At 41.7% G+C, this 15754-nt stretch overlaps 1 protein-coding gene across 1 annotated transcript in view; it reads right to left on the bottom strand.

Annotated features, from left to right (window-relative positions):
* drpr (multiple EGF like domains draper) overlaps positions 1–15754 on the bottom strand; it is a 172068-nt gene that overhangs the window by 54624 nt on the left and 101690 nt on the right. The gene's annotated exons all lie outside the window — the stretch shown is intronic.

Raw genomic sequence — 15754 nt, 5'->3', positions numbered from 1 at the left:
AAATGTGCATAGCCATAATACAAATCACCGTAGAACAACGCATTTTGTTCTTTACTGCCCCCTAATGAACCCCCGCCCTGTCGCTAAAATTGGCACGTGTACCAGAGAATGTTTTACTCTAATAGCCGGCATCAGAAAAATTTCTATCGAAAGAAAAATTTCAACAGAATACTAGTCAGAGCTCCCCCCGCCCAACTTCGTGAAGCCGAGCGCCATCTAGCGAATTGGAGTCAAAAATTTACCATCGTAATCATTTTGAATACATATTCAAAAATTTACCATCGTCTATTTAGTCGAATAAGAGACAAAGCAGCCGCCGCTGAATAAGAAGCGCCACGTAATCAATTAGCACGACAAAAGGGACACACACACACAAAGAACCTGAGTAAGAGTGTGAGTATTGGCGCTCCTCTTAAAAAATTTAACATTCACTCGTCAATGAACCCTACAATTTATCCGGGGGGGGGGGGGGGGCGAGCGTACAACGCCGTGACGGGAGTTTTTCGTTTTCAAAATCACCACGCCACCACACACACCTAAGACCCTGAGTAAGCCTGTGAGTATTGACCCTCCTCTAGAAATAGAAGGTTATAATGGAAGGTTAGAATAGAAGGTTATCCCTCTTTACTTTTGACCTATATCGGCACCCGCCTACCGATGTCCCTTATAGAGTCCGAGTTTTGGCAGTTTCTCTGCCAACTTTTCGGTATTAAAAAAGTCTCCTCCAGGAGACAATATAATTTCCCACATAAAAAATAAAAATCTCTTCAGAGAGACGATTTTCTTTTTTTTTTTTTCTGTCTGTCACCTGAAACAACGTCCTTCGTGACTAAATAGATTCGGCGACAGGCAGGGGAAAAAAAGCACCGTTTTTGTTCTCCTCACCATCGATCCCGTCAGGATCCTTGGTACCCAGCGCCGTCGCAAGATGGCGTGTTGCCCCATTCCGTATATGGGTATCGGATTATCCCCCCTTTTTTTTGTTGTTTAAACAAGCGTTTCGTCGTAGAGCCAATGCATATTATCATGACAAAATATATTCCTTTGATCACCAATGTTTCTTTCAACCTGCTGCCAAAGGAAGTCACGTATTTGAGACTCGTTTCATGAACTTCCATTAACCGAATAGATGCGGCGGTCTTCATGAATCCAATTCTTTTGCGTGGGCTTTATGTGGGATACCACCTCCATCGCAACCGGGTTGCCGCTTTTCATTCTTAATGTCATGCTAGACAACTTTCGTAAGTGCTTGCATTCGATATTGAATCCAACCAGCTGACGCTAGAAGGATACATTGGCGTAAGACCTCCAAATTGGGGCGTCGAGAGGCAGCCGATGGGGGTGGGGGGGAGGGGGGGGGTGGGGGTACTTCTTCCGGCGGTGGTCTTTAGCGAGGAGCGGGTCCTTCACCACATACACAAGTAATATCCCCCATCAATTAAGAATAAGAACAACGACAAATTAGGACCGACCATTCGGAAACCACAATGTGGTGTTCCATTCGGTCGGAACGACATTGTTCGATATATTTTATAAATAGAAAGCTGAAATTTATAATTTTAAATTTTATCATGATGGATATTTAATATAGATTGGGGAATTCAGTGTGGTTGGAGGGGGGGGGGACAGATGCACATCCCAAAAAATTGGGGTGCATCCCCAAATGTGCCCCCAATGCTTAATTTCAAAAATTGCTTAATTATGTGGTGATTCATTTTAAATTGCTTAATTTCAAAAAGTGATTAATTTTAAAAGTGGGAAACTTTGACAAGGGCTTAAAAGTGCTTAATTTCAGAAAGTGATTGATTTTAAAAAGTGCTTAATCTCTAAAAATGCTTATTTCACACACACACAACCTCTAAGCAAAAAGGTGCTTAATTAAGCACACATTCTTATGGTGTTAAGCACTTTAAGCAGCCTTATATAGGGCCAATTGGAAGGTGGGGTCAAGTAGGAAGGGAGGATAGAGGGTGGGTGGTGTGAGTAGGGGGTGTGAGTATCCGGAGGTGTGCCTACCGCTTAATTTCAACAAAGAGCTTAATTTCAACAAACAGCCAAAAATTGCTTAATTTTAAGGTGATTCATTTTATAGTGCTTAATTTCAAAAGTGATTGATTTTAAAAAGTGTTAAATTTTAAGAAGGGTTTACAAGTGCTTAATTTCAAAAAGTGATTAATATTAAAAAGGACTTAATTTCCCAAAGTGCTTAATTTCAGTTTTCCTCTCCGAAGCAAAAAGGTGCTTAATTAACCATTCATTCTTGTGGGATTTGCCACTTTAAGCAGCCGTATACAAGGGCCAATTAGAGGGTGGGGTCAATTAAGTAGGGGCGATGGAGGGTATGGGTTTCTGGTGTTAAGTTGAAGAAAGTGCTTAATTTAAAAAACAAATACTAAATGTGAATAAATGGTTAATTTCAGATAGGGCTTAGTTTGAACAATTGCTTAATTTCAAAATTGCTTAATTTAAAATTTGCTTAATTTCAAAAAGTGCTTAATTTTAAAAAGAATGACGATGGTAAATTTTCGAGCTTTTTGCTAAATTATTGACGGAGGTACCTGTTTCCGCTTTTGACTCCGTCCGCTGGGGTGGCGTTTCCCCGCGACCACGACGCTTAATTTTAATCAGGAATTTATCGATTTGATATTGTTTCTGTTAATAGGACTTCGCCTACTGGTTCTTCTGCTGTGCCGATCGATGCATCCAAACCTGTAAATTCTACAAATCAGACAACTCCTGTAATTCAATGTAAAAAATCTTATGCCCAAGCTGCATCAAGTAGCGACGAAGACGGTGTCTTTGAAGATGGATCTGACAAGCTTCAAGAAACTTCTACATCTAAGATGTAAGTAGCCTTTATATATTAATTACATATCATCAATATTTCTTAAATCCTCGCGTTATAAGGATCTAAGGATCTATATTATACAGCTACAAGCAAAATCTTGGAAGCACTATTTCTGACGAACTGCCGGACCGATAAGGATGATCTTTACATGTATGTCATCTGTAGTTGATGTAGATGTGCAAAAAATTATGAAACCCCGAACTTTTAATGTTGTAGAGCTTTTAAAGCTCATGTCACTTAAGTCCAATGTTAATAGCGTGAGAGATATGTCGTTTCCGCTAGAAACGTCAAGGTGTAGGATTCTACCTGAGTGACTCGAATAAACAATAAAACAATGGAAAAGCTCGTGAAGGGCTCCTCATTCGAAGAGTTGAGGAAAGGTGCATCGCTCAGGGTTCAAGGTTCAAAATCCAAGGTATAAGGATTTTACTCAATTTTTCCTTATTCTTCCGGCTTCGATTTGTGGCATTGGTCAATTTACTTGATTGCTGGATTTCTATTAATATTTACAGCAGATAAACAGCTGATACAAAGTGAGAAAGCAGGCGCAGCGTCGCGTCGGGACGGACCAAATATTATTAACTCTTAACGGTCGAAATCCGATTTTTTTTTTTTTTTAAATTAAGTATTTAAAAATAACATAATAAATGGAAATTTCTCCAGTAAGTGGACTGTGAAATTCTGTACATCCAGCTATTCCTCATCATTTACAAATCTGAGTGTTACGTCAAAAATTTTGAAATCGATGCAGCTCGAACACAAAATGGTGTATTAAAATGGAAGAACATTTTTGCCTATACACATGCGTATAGGGCCCGCGAAGCGGGCCTGAGGGCGCGAAGCGCCCTCCCGGGGGTTGGACCGCGTAGCGGTCAGGGGGCAGGGCCCCCTAGTTTCTTATAAGGCGCTATGTTTTACATCTTTATTACTTTATTTTATTAATGCGGATTTTTTTTTTTTTTTTTTTTTTAAAATTTTATATATATATATATATATATAATTACTAGGACAGTAGAAGAAGCTGAATGTCTTTTACAGAAAACTTTACGACACGAACAGAGGAGCGTTGTCGATTTTTTGTTAAAAGGTAGAGGGGAAAACGTCCTTCTCTTGGCCCCCACAGGCTGGGGGAAAACCCTTACTTTCATTATACCCCCCCTGTGTAAAAAGTCTTTTGTTTTGTTAATTTCACCTCTGGTGTCTCTTATAGAAGAGCAAATTAAAGTGTTTTTGGAAGCAAATTTTTTTGTCATAAACGCCAGAGATGCCGCTGACGATTTACCAAGCTTGAACACGGTTTTAAGCGTTATAAAAGGGACCACTTTACCCGTTCTTCTTATAGGGACCCCGGAGAAATTTTTTTTTAATAGCAGAGTCGCTGCTTTGTTACGTAAATGTTTATTGGCCAGCGACGACAGTCTCGTAGTTTTCGACGAAATTCATACTGTAGTAACTTGGGGTTAGATTTTAGGAATTCTTACGTAAGATTCGTTGAAAATTTGGAAGGCGTTCCCCATTTGACTTTCTTTCTATGTACAGCGACTTTCCCATCGTACCTGTTCTTACCCATCCAGGCGATGCTTAATATCCGCATTCATAAAATATTCGATTTCACGATATTGAGAAGTGCTGTCACGATTTCTACGTTTCACACAGCTTTCCATCCGACAACACTCGCCCCTACTTCTCTTACGTGTATACATCATGTACCCGGAAGCCTTGCTCGATATTTGAAGAAAAATTTTTTATCCAAGGAATTGAGCGGAAGAGTGGGGATTATTTTTGTTAACAATAGAGAAGGTGTCGAAAAATTGGCCGCCGAATTATCACAAAGGGGGGTTTCCTGTTCCTATTTCCATTCCCGGTTACCCCTTAACGTGAAAACCCAAAGAGTAAATTCGTGGAACGAAGGAAAACCCCCCCCTTATGATAAGCACGTCAGCTCTTAGTCTCGGCATTAATAATCCCCATCTCTCTTTCGTCATACATCTTGGGTATAGAGCTGCATCTTCCTTTTTAGAATACGTGCAAGAAGTGGGTAGATGCGGGAGGGGCGGGAATATCTCTGGAGGTGACGCAATTCTGATAACGAGTGGCACTCATGATTATTTTCAACTTTGCTCATCATTGAATCATTCAGAAATGAAGTCGATCATAGCGAATAATGAAGTTGCCCTCAATTTTGGATTTTGGAATCAAAATTTCGGGTGTCTTCATTATTTGGTATTCGCCTATTTTACTTGGTGTTCCAGCGATGTTCTCGTAGATGATTTTGTAACCACTCGTTGTTATAACTGCGTCACTTGCAAGGAAAAGTTTCCGGAGCGTGTTCCTTTTCCCTATTCAGACGAGGAAATCGTGGAAAATCTTTTCCGGGAAATTGGAAAGAATCCAGCACCTTATTTGCGAAGTTTTGTTCTACTGGCAAAGGTTCTTACAGGTATTATAGATAAGTCGGTTACAGATCTGGGTCTTCACCGTTTACAGAATTTTGGAGCTTTATCGGGCAGAACTGTTCAAAGTTGCTTAATTCTTATCACAACGTTAGTTCTTTTGAGAAGGCTTCAAATTTCTGTCGACGTGAAGAAATTAACCGGGAGTTCCCGTTTTTCTGTGACCAGATATGATGTTTTAATAAATTCCCCTGATGATCAAATCAAAGATATCCTACCAGATATTACTCTGCCTCCTTTACAGGGAAAAAAAAAAAAAAAAAAAAAACCGGGGAACAAAGGGAAATTCATACATTTTCTCACGCGCCTAGGATTGAATATATCCAATAGTCTACCGCGTAATATATTCACTATGAAAAAAGGAATATGTCTAATGATGTATGTTGGATATATGCCTTTTCTAAAAAACAAAATTATAAATAAGATATACGTCAATATTTTAAAAAATACATTCACAAATTGACAATCGTCAATCGAGTAGTACGGGAGACAAAAATTCACCATCGCCATTGTTTTGAATACAAATTTAAAAAATTTATCATCGACAATCTTGTACCATGAAATGTCTTTATATGTGTATGTATGAGCCGCTTTTACGGCGCGCTAGGGCGCTCTGCGACGCCTATTCTCCACAGGAATCTGTCATGGTAGAGATCCTCCGGAAGCTGGCATCTCTCCATCTCTTCATGGATGCCCTCTACCCACCGTTTGGCTGGACGTCCTCTCCGTCGCCTACCTGGGGGGACCCACTCCAACACCTTCTTCGGCAACCTGGTATCAGCCATTCCCTGCACATGCCCATACCATACCAATTGCTTGGTCATGATATCGTGCACAATCGTCCCCTCAACGCCCATTATCTCTCGGACACGTTCTCTCCTCGAGATTCCAGCCGATCTTCGCCAGAAATCCATCTCGGTCGCCTTGAGCATTTCTTGGGTCCGCTTCTTCAACTGCCACACTTCACTGCCATAGGTGATAATAGGTTTGACAACCGAGTTATAAATCCTCTTCTTGTTGTCTTTGGAAATCCTTTGGTCCCAAAGGATCCCATTTAGCATGGCGATGGCTTTCCTTCCTAGAAGATTACGGTCCCGAATGGCCTGATCCAGCTTCCCATCCGAAGTCAGCTTCACCCCCAGGTACTTGTATTGCTCGCAACTTTCTATATGTTGACCATCCTCCAGGACTATGCTTTGCTGAGCACCTCCGACTGACATCTTTTTTGTCTTACGGACACTAACCTCGAGGCCCCATTTGCGATACTCCTCCACCAACTTCCGGGTCATATACTCCGCATCATCGTGATCTTGACTTATGACTACCTGGTCGTCAGCAAAGCATAGCGTGAAAAGTGTTTCTTGGTCATTTAGAGGGACGCCCATGCCGGCACACTTTCTCTTCCACTCCTTCAGAACGTGCTCTAGATATATCTTAAACAGCGTCGGTGACAGACAACATCCCTGCTTAAGCCCCTTAGTGACAAAAAAACCATCTGAAAGCCTTCCTTGGCACTTGATTCTAGCAAAAGCCCCCGATAAAACTGCTTGACTGCCCCAATAAGTCCTTTACTAAAACCAGTTTCTTCTAGGACTTCCCAGAGTTTCACAAGAGGAATACTATCATAAGCCTTTTCAATATCCAAAAACACTAAATGAAGCTCCTGGCCAACAATTCTCTTCTTTTCGGTTAACTGGGTAACACAGAACAGATGATCAGCGGTAGACCGACCAGCCCTAAAACCTGCTTGCTCCTCCGCCTCGAACGGGGTCCACTCCTCTTCGATCTTCGCTTTCAACACTTTTCCATAAATTTTACTTATCGTTCCTGTCACCGCTAACCCTCTGTAGTTCCCACAGTCATCCTTCCTTCCTTTTTTATGCGACGCTGTTATCCAGGCCTCTTTCCATTCTTTCGGGATGTCATCACCGTCAATGCACTTCTGCAGCAAATCCCTGAGATGGTTAACCAACTTGCCAGTCCCACATTTAATTAACTCGGCTGGAATGTTTCCCGGCCCAGGAGCTCTTCCATTCATCAATTCCCTGATTGCTTTGACCACCTCCTCAACTCGAATTTCCATTGAGTGATTCTCGACTATATTTTCAGCATTCCCCGTTTGAAACTCTGGTCGCCCTTCCGTCAATAATTTACTAAAATGTTCGTCAAGCTGTGAGATTGTTATCGGAGATATAATGTCCCGTTTCATGTCCCTTCTTAGGCCTTTGATCAGCTTCCAGCTCTCGGCACTCTTCCTTCCCCCCAGGTATGTGTCAATCCTTGAGCAGTTGTTCTCCCAAGACTCGTTTTTTCTTCCTGGTGATTAAAAGACGAACCCTCGCCTGGGCTTTCCTATACGCGCCGCGGGTGTCTGCAGTCCTAGAAGCCAGATAGTCATGGTACTTCCTACGCTTATCTTCAATTACCTCCTCTACCTCTTTGTCCCACCAGTAGGGTTTCTGTACATCCTTGCTCTCATTACACATACCCAGGGCTTCCTTCGCAGCTGAATGTATACAACTTTTGATGAACTGGTACAAATCTTCTGCAGTATCAAAAGTTTCTACTCCCAGTTTCTCATCCAGCCGCTTCCTGTAGAGCGCTTTCACGCTTTCATGCTGTAAGCTATCGATGTTGTAGTGCACTTGTTCGATCTTCGTTCCTTGTGGCTGGCACTTCTGATGTTGCAAGGTATTCCTCCGCAGCCCATACTTAACCGGAAATGCAATCTCCGCCTTGAGAAAATGGTGATCACTACCACAGGAGAACCCCCGCAAACTCTTACTTGTTGAACCTTCATGGTACTCGTTTGCCTGGTGACCGCGTAGTCGATGATTGACTTCAGCCCCCGAGTTTGCTGAACCCATGTGTACTTGTGGATATCTCGATGTTGGTAGAATCCGTTCAGTATTTTCAACTCGTTTTGTTCACACACATCAATGATGCGTGCACCGTTGTCATTCATCGCCTCTTCACCGAAAGGTCCAACAACTTTAGAACCATTCCTTCGTCCGGTTCTACCATTCAAATCTCCCATGATAATGACCTCCCTTGTCCTTCCAACCCTCAGAACCTCGTCGTTGAGTTGCTCAAAGAACTGATCCTTTAGATTGACAGGAGCATCATCATTCACACCATATACTCCTAACAGGGCCACCTTGTGACCATGCAGTGTAAGATGCATTCTGATGATCCGCTGGTCTACTGCTTCCAAGTAGTTATTGACGGACGCAAACTTTTCCGGATAAGTATGGCGACTCCTTGCTGTGCGCGTTGATCTTTACTGACACCACTATAGAACAGATCATAACATCCTAAGTTTTCTGATCCTGTGCCTTTCTTTTTCGTTTCTGTTAACACGGCGACATCTACATTATACTTTCTTACCTCCGATACAACCTCTGTCAATTTATTAGAAATGCCCTGTACATTCCATGTCCCAAAAACCATTGTCCTTTTCCGTAGTTTGTGTCGCAAAATCCGTTTTTTTCCATTATCACCGAGGCTATCTTTATTAGGCTTTTTAACATTAAGTTTTTTCCGGGTATCGGGGAGTTAGCCCGATGCCCCAACCCCCAACCTGGAGGACCAGGGTTTGATTTTGGAGTACCGTCTCCTAGACAGGCTGCTTTCACCACAGCTATGAGCCCTGTCTGCCCCTCTGATGAGTGGTTCATACGCCATGAAGCCGGTGACCATCTCCACCCCCCTTTGAGGCAGGGGCTACCAGCTGGGGTCCGCAGGCTTGCTAAACCTGTGACAGTACTGAGTACAGTCCCCCATACGGTCAAATGTCTTTATATATTTTGTTTTTATTGGAGAGAGGGGAGGGGTGGGGGGTTATAGACGTTTCCATGTTTTATGAGAATTTATTTTTATTAATTATACTTTTGCAGGCAGACTCCGATAAGAATATTTCCGGCTCCCCCCGTTTCAAATTTGAAGACCCCCGCTTTCATACGTGACGTAAGAAATTCCCCCACGATGATCCGTTCCGTTTTTAACCATGCCTACGACAAGTGGTCTATCGCCGAAGCGGAAGTGAAGAGATTAACCCCCCTGGGTCGTCGATGGGCATGTGTTATTATTGCTGTGGAAATTAGCCCGAGGAAACGTGTTTTCCGTGTAGTTGAGAGAAAGGATAGATTTTTCACCGACGTTATTTTAGACTCGGGGAAAGGAATTTCCTTATCCTACTACGAATGTATCACGACTTTAGTCAAACCGGTCAAATTGTATTTTGACATAGAGTGGGTTGCCCAGGAGGTAACTTTCAAAGATCACTCTTTGAAAATCGTTTCGGCGTTGGTGAATTCCTGGAACGATTTCATTAGAGAAAAATTTCCCCTTCTTGTCCACGGAATGGAAAACGTGGAAGTGCTCGAATCACACGATACTCCACTCGACTCTACGATCATCGAGGGAGGGCGAAAAATTTCTTTCCATGTCATTTCGTTGCTGAAGGTCTACTTCGTGAGTATGCCTGCAATAAGGAAATGCGTAACCCAATTTCACACCTTCCTCGAATCTCGTAGAGTCGACGTCACCATGGATTCGAGTTCGGAGAAATTTTTCCCTAACGGAAAATGTATTTTAGATATTTCCGTGTATAAATCTCGACAGAATTTCCGGTTGCCGTTGTGTTCGAAACTCCAGGAACCACAGCGTAGAATGCGCTTTGTCGAAGGGGTCCCTTCGCCTATCAGATGCATAAGAGCCTTGTGTCAACCCATCTCCAGAACTCCAAATGATGTTTCCGTGTCGGAAAGCGACGTTAACGGGTGGGAAATCCCAATTTTTCGCCCCCCCCCCCCCCGACAGATGGAGCCAGGACATAATCGAAATCCACAAACCCCCCACCCATTCGGGGGTGGGGGGGGGGGGGGCGTGTGTGTTTCGACGACTACGCCGCAGGCTTCGTCTGTCGTAGGGGGTTTAAGTTGGGAGCGAGTAGGTGGCGCCCGGGGGGGTGCCGACACCCCTCGGGCGCCAATTATTCGCAAACGCCCAGATTCCGTTAGCGGCCCAGAGCTCCGTCATCTGATAGACGATAGGAACCGCCATGTTCAAGTGGGTTCGATGCACAATTTCGATCCCACAACGTCAACAGGTCGTTCGTCGATTTTGCTACCCGTCGATACTAGAGTCGCTACAGGAAATCGACCGACGCCGAGTCCTCTTAAAAGAGACAGTAGACCCGTCTATGCCAACATAGAAGCGTCACCTATTGGTAATGATGCCGATTTGACAAACGCCGTTTATTCGTTCGTAGATAGAAACCTCGTCTACAAGGTCAATTCTTCTCCTTATCACGGCAATGATGTGACGTTTTACGTTGAAACTGTCTCCCGTCAATGTCGGCTTGTCGGGAGGCAGCACAGCAAGAACAACATATCTCTGGCAGTAAACGTTAAATACAGAACCGTCCATCAAACCTGCCACAGTGATAAATGTCGATCCCGGAAAGTTTTACTGACACAACTACCCCTCGAGGATCCAGGGGGGTAGTCTCTGCTCTCAATTTTTTGTCTGTGCAACCACTTCCACAAAAATCAATGTGGTAAAAAATCTTGCAACGCGTGTATGTTTGTTGACACATCCTTTGCTCAGAAAAGACAAAATAAAAGAGGCAAAGCAATTGTTGATTGAGAATTGTTACCCGTGGTCACTTATCGAGTCAATTTTTGCAGAGGTAATAAATTCTTGCTACAACGGTTTCCCCCCTCGCAAAAATAGGGAAAAAGAAGAGACGGTGGTTGGTCCATATTTGTCCTCATGTTCTGAAAAATTAAGTGCCGCAATAAAACCATTTGGATTGTCGCTAGTAACAACAAATAAGTGTAATTTAAAAGGGTTTAAATCAGCTCTAAAAACCAAAATCCCAAACGAGAAAATGTCCGACGTGGTTTATGAAATCCCATGCAAAGGGTGCCCAGGGGTCTACATTAGGCAGACTTCACAGCATGTACATAAGCGCCTTGACGGACACAAGTTTAATAAGCATGAAAAAACGGCACTTAAGCAGCACGTAAAAGAAACAAACCATCAATTTGATTATGATAACACCAGAGTGCTAAAACAAGAGAAAAATGAGCAGGTCCGTTTAAATTTAGAAGGGTTAAGCATCCTTAAAAATAACAACGCTCTGAATTCACGGACAGAATTTTACCATTTTGAGGATTATTTGGTAGGTTCCGATACCTTTTAATTGTTACCCATTGTTTTGTCGACCATTTATTAATAGCTGTAACTCAGGCAACAATGTTTGTAATGTTCGTAAGATTGTAACTATCATTTCTTCTCTTCCCTGACCGTGTTGGATCGGAGGACTAGGTGTTTATTTCTCGTTTTTCCTTGTTTTGTCGCCTCAGTCTCTGCCTGATGATGGTGCGAATAATAAGCCACCGAAACGTCGCATTGTAAAAAAACTTTTTGTTTAAAAATAAATAAAAAGTTACGGTTATACAACTCATGAAGTTCGATTTATTATTACTATATATATAGTATATATATAGTACCTAACTTACTACGTATAGTAACTTAACTTATACTTATATATATTATATATATATATATATATATATATATATATATATATATATATATATATATATATATATATATATATATATATCGTTAACGACGATCAGCAACCAGGCTATTTACGTCGGGGACTAAGAAACTTTTAATTTTTAAATTTAATTGCTTGAAGAGTTTTAAAATTTCTGTTACTACTATTGGATCATCGGAGCATAAAGGGTGGATGTTATGTGGGAGGGAATTTCGAATTTTGATGCGCGTGGCATAGGTTTTTGGGCAAGAAAGTAAAATATGGTCGATTGTAAGGGGGGAATGTTGACATAGAGAGCAGAAAGGAGCTGGAGATTTTGAGATTAAATGAGAATGAGAGAAAAAAGTATGGCCGATTCGCAGTCTCGCAATTTGGACTTTATGTATGTAGTTAGTTAGTTAGTTATTATAATTTTGAGACATTCAGCGACTCAGGCTATTAACGTCTGTTATTATAATTTTAAGACATTCATGTATGTATGTTGTAAGGGAGGGTGTATGTATGTATTTCAGCCAGCGTGAGGATTTTTCAGTTTTCAGAGCGTTGAGCGGCAGTTAATTTTTAAGTTTCTTGAAACGAAACTTCTGGGGTTTATAGTCCCCTAAGAGTACTTTTAAACTGTGAAGAAAAAATTGGAATACGTTAATTACTTTTCACACAGCGAGGGGTCAAAGTGGGGGGAGGTTTAATTTTGTCCACGCGATAACTCGAGTAAAAATGAATCTTTTGAGCTGAAATTTTGATGGTAGTTAGATATCTACTAAGACTGGTTTCCTATTGACTTTCAGCGAAATCGGCCAACGCGTTCCATAATAGCGGCAATTTACCGTTTTTACGGGTGAGGGGGGGGGGGTAGGAGTTGCGCAGCCAAGGGGAACTGTTTCTTGAAACATATCTGTGGCGAGAGGGGTAGGGTAAATGATTTCATTCCCCAATGTGACACTACCCTTCGGAAAATACACTCATGCCGCGGTAAATGCGCGGACTACAAAAAGAACCGTCCCCTACTTGCCGGCAACCCCACGGAAAAACCCTGCCGCTTGCAGCAGGGTTTTTTTTCGTTTTTGAAGCGGCAAGCTTGAAAAAAAACGCATGTTTCTTCCACAGATTGTATAGTTAGCAGTGCATTTTTTACTTTCCCGATGCGCTCATTGTAATTTTGAGCCATTTTTGAAATGAAACAACTCCTCTTTTTGCTCTGACTCGAAGTTTGTAACAGGCCCATTTTGGAATTAGAAGGCGAAATTTAGGAAGATGAATAAACACACGCACTTTCATCCACGATACCGGATCACACAAGTTGACATGAAAACATACTGCACTTGCTGTAAAAGATGTTAAAATCACGGACTTGTGGTCAGGGGCGGACTGAAGAAGTGACTTATGGTCTAGTTGAGAAGTTGAACCTGAGATGTTATCAGTCGGAACCGAAGCAAGTTGAAAATTCGGGTCGGGCTTGAAGGTCTCAATTGGTAAGTATTTATACTAAATGGAACTATGTGCATAGGGATTGCGTGAGACTTAGTTCCTTTTGGCATAAATACGTTCATTTGTAACTCTAAGGGCGTATTGCATCACCCATCAGGTGCACAGATAAACACAACTATTAAGTACATGAGATAGTGCGTCTGATTGTAAACAAGCGCCGGCTTAAGGCCTAAAATGCTCCGAAAGTTGAAACTAAGAAAGAGACGGAATAAATGTGAGGGAAAAGGATAGACGAAAAATCTGTCTCGAGGAAAATTTTGAAGAAAGTTGTCGCGTAATACGCTACTGAGTTTTTGATAATCGGGCGCAACCCTTTTGCGCGAATGGACTCATAATTAGGTAAAAATTATGAGGTGTTTTGCGCGAGCGGTAATAGAGGGTTTCGAAGTGAGCAGGGTCACTTTTGCGCGGGTACAAATTGAGCTGGGCCCCAGGATTTTAAACATTAGCCCAGTAATATTATCAGAAAATCTTTAAAAAATTCCGGAGAATCGTGTGATTTCAACGGCGAACAGCTTCCTGGGTTGCGTAAAATGATTAATAAAGCCAGGAAAAAGCTTCTGCCGGTAAAAATTCCTACAAAACGAGGAGAAGCCGTGGAACAGCTGCATGAGCTTCAAGAAAAAATAACAGTCTGCGTTAAACAGAATGCACCTGAACAGTTTTGCTTCGGAAATTTTCGTTGTAAAAAATATGATAGTATCTACGCGGGCCATATACTCCCAATTTTCGTTGACAACGTTACCATGATCATCAAACGTGAGTAGGTGCATTTTATTTCTTTTCCAATTCTATTATTTTATCGTGCAAAATTTCCAAGACTTCATTGGGAATTTCAAAATGCATATCGCGTAAAATGCTTTCCGCGCAATATGCCCATTTTTGGGTCCATTAGCGCAAAAGGCTTGCTCCCTTGATAATCATTTTTACTGAATTAAAAAAAAAAAAAAAAATAAGAAAAAGAAAAAGAGGGGAGAAAAAGAATGACGAAAAAAGAAAGGAAAAATTAATAGTAGTGGTATAGTAGTAGCAGTGGTAGTAGCAGTAGCAGAAGTATTATTTGTTTCCTTTACAGCAGCGCCTGTGCGACTATCGCCATTAACTCCAACTGAGATATAGGAAAAACGAGAAAAAGAGAAGAGAAAAAAGGCAAAAGAAAGATAAGTAGAAAAGAAAAATAAGAAGAAAGGAGAAATAAGGCAAAAGAAAGATAAGGAGAAAAAAAAGAAAAGGAAAATAAAATGATAGAAAGATAAAGAGGAAAGAGAAATAAGCCAAATAAGGGAAAAGGGAAAATTGGGGAAAAAATCTTCCTGTCTTACTATATTATAAAATCCTAAGCCCTAAAATTGTCGAGATCTGTTCCGCGCTGTCCTGAAGTTACCGTTAAGGGCGAGAGTATGGAAATTTTACGGAGTTGTGACACCTTATGTGCTGTAGCACGGCGCGATCTCCTTTTTTTAAGCGTGCCAGTAGGGCTCGCTTTTTGAAATCACTCGGATGTACCATAGTACAGCACACAGATCAACCAATGCTATTCAACGGGCCGTCCAAATATTTTTTTCCTCGGACCCGTTTTCTTGTCTTTGAACCATTATACTGTCAAGCCCTGATGGTCTCTTACCAAAAAACCGAATGAACTGCTAATTGGGAACCCTTGAGAACATTTTCCTGTCAAAACCGTATTATTTCATTTGACAAAAACCTCATAGAAGCTTTCTTACGCTCGGAGGACTCAACTCTAGAACCTTCTTTCCCGCCAAAACTGTTTAGCCAATGAGCGTCTTGCACTGCAAGTGCAATCTGTGATGAGCCTCGTGACTCTTTATACCATGTACTAACCGTGGCCCCTGCAGAAATCCACTCAAACCACTGCAGTTATCTCCCGATATATATGTAGCTTTGGGTGTCAGGTTTCGAGCAAGGCAATAAAAGACGGCGAGGAGAGGGTCGCCTCGTCGAACCTATTATCTTCCACGCCCGATTAACCATTCACCGTGACGCCAGGATCCACCAAATTTTCACAAAAATTGTTTTCCGTCTATTTAGCGAGTTTTTCCTTACTTTCCGTTAAAGTACAAATAAAAAGAGACCTCATTTGTAAAAATCGGCCGAATAGGAGAGAAGTTACAGTTCGAAATCCAAAGAGATTAACTCAACGCGATTTCGATGCACGGCAGTTCGCCCAAATCACGGTCGTGCAAAATGCCGCATATCAGCTTAAAATCAAGATAATTGGACAGAATCTTTAAAATCAATTTACATTCAACGTTCATGAATCAATATTTTCTCCCAAATTTAGCAAAAAGTACCAATTGATGCAAATAACAAAGACGTGAAAATAGTAGGTATGTGTCCAACATTTTAGTTATTCGGCACGCTTTTCCAACATGT

Source organism: Bemisia tabaci, chromosome 9 (genome assembly GCF_918797505.1).
Source record: "Bemisia tabaci chromosome 9, PGI_BMITA_v3".
NCBI classification, from domain to species: Eukaryota; Metazoa; Arthropoda; class Insecta; order Hemiptera; family Aleyrodidae; genus Bemisia; species Bemisia tabaci.
Note: the sequence above shows the minus strand (reverse complement) of the source record. Positions and strands in the feature narration are given on the sequence as shown.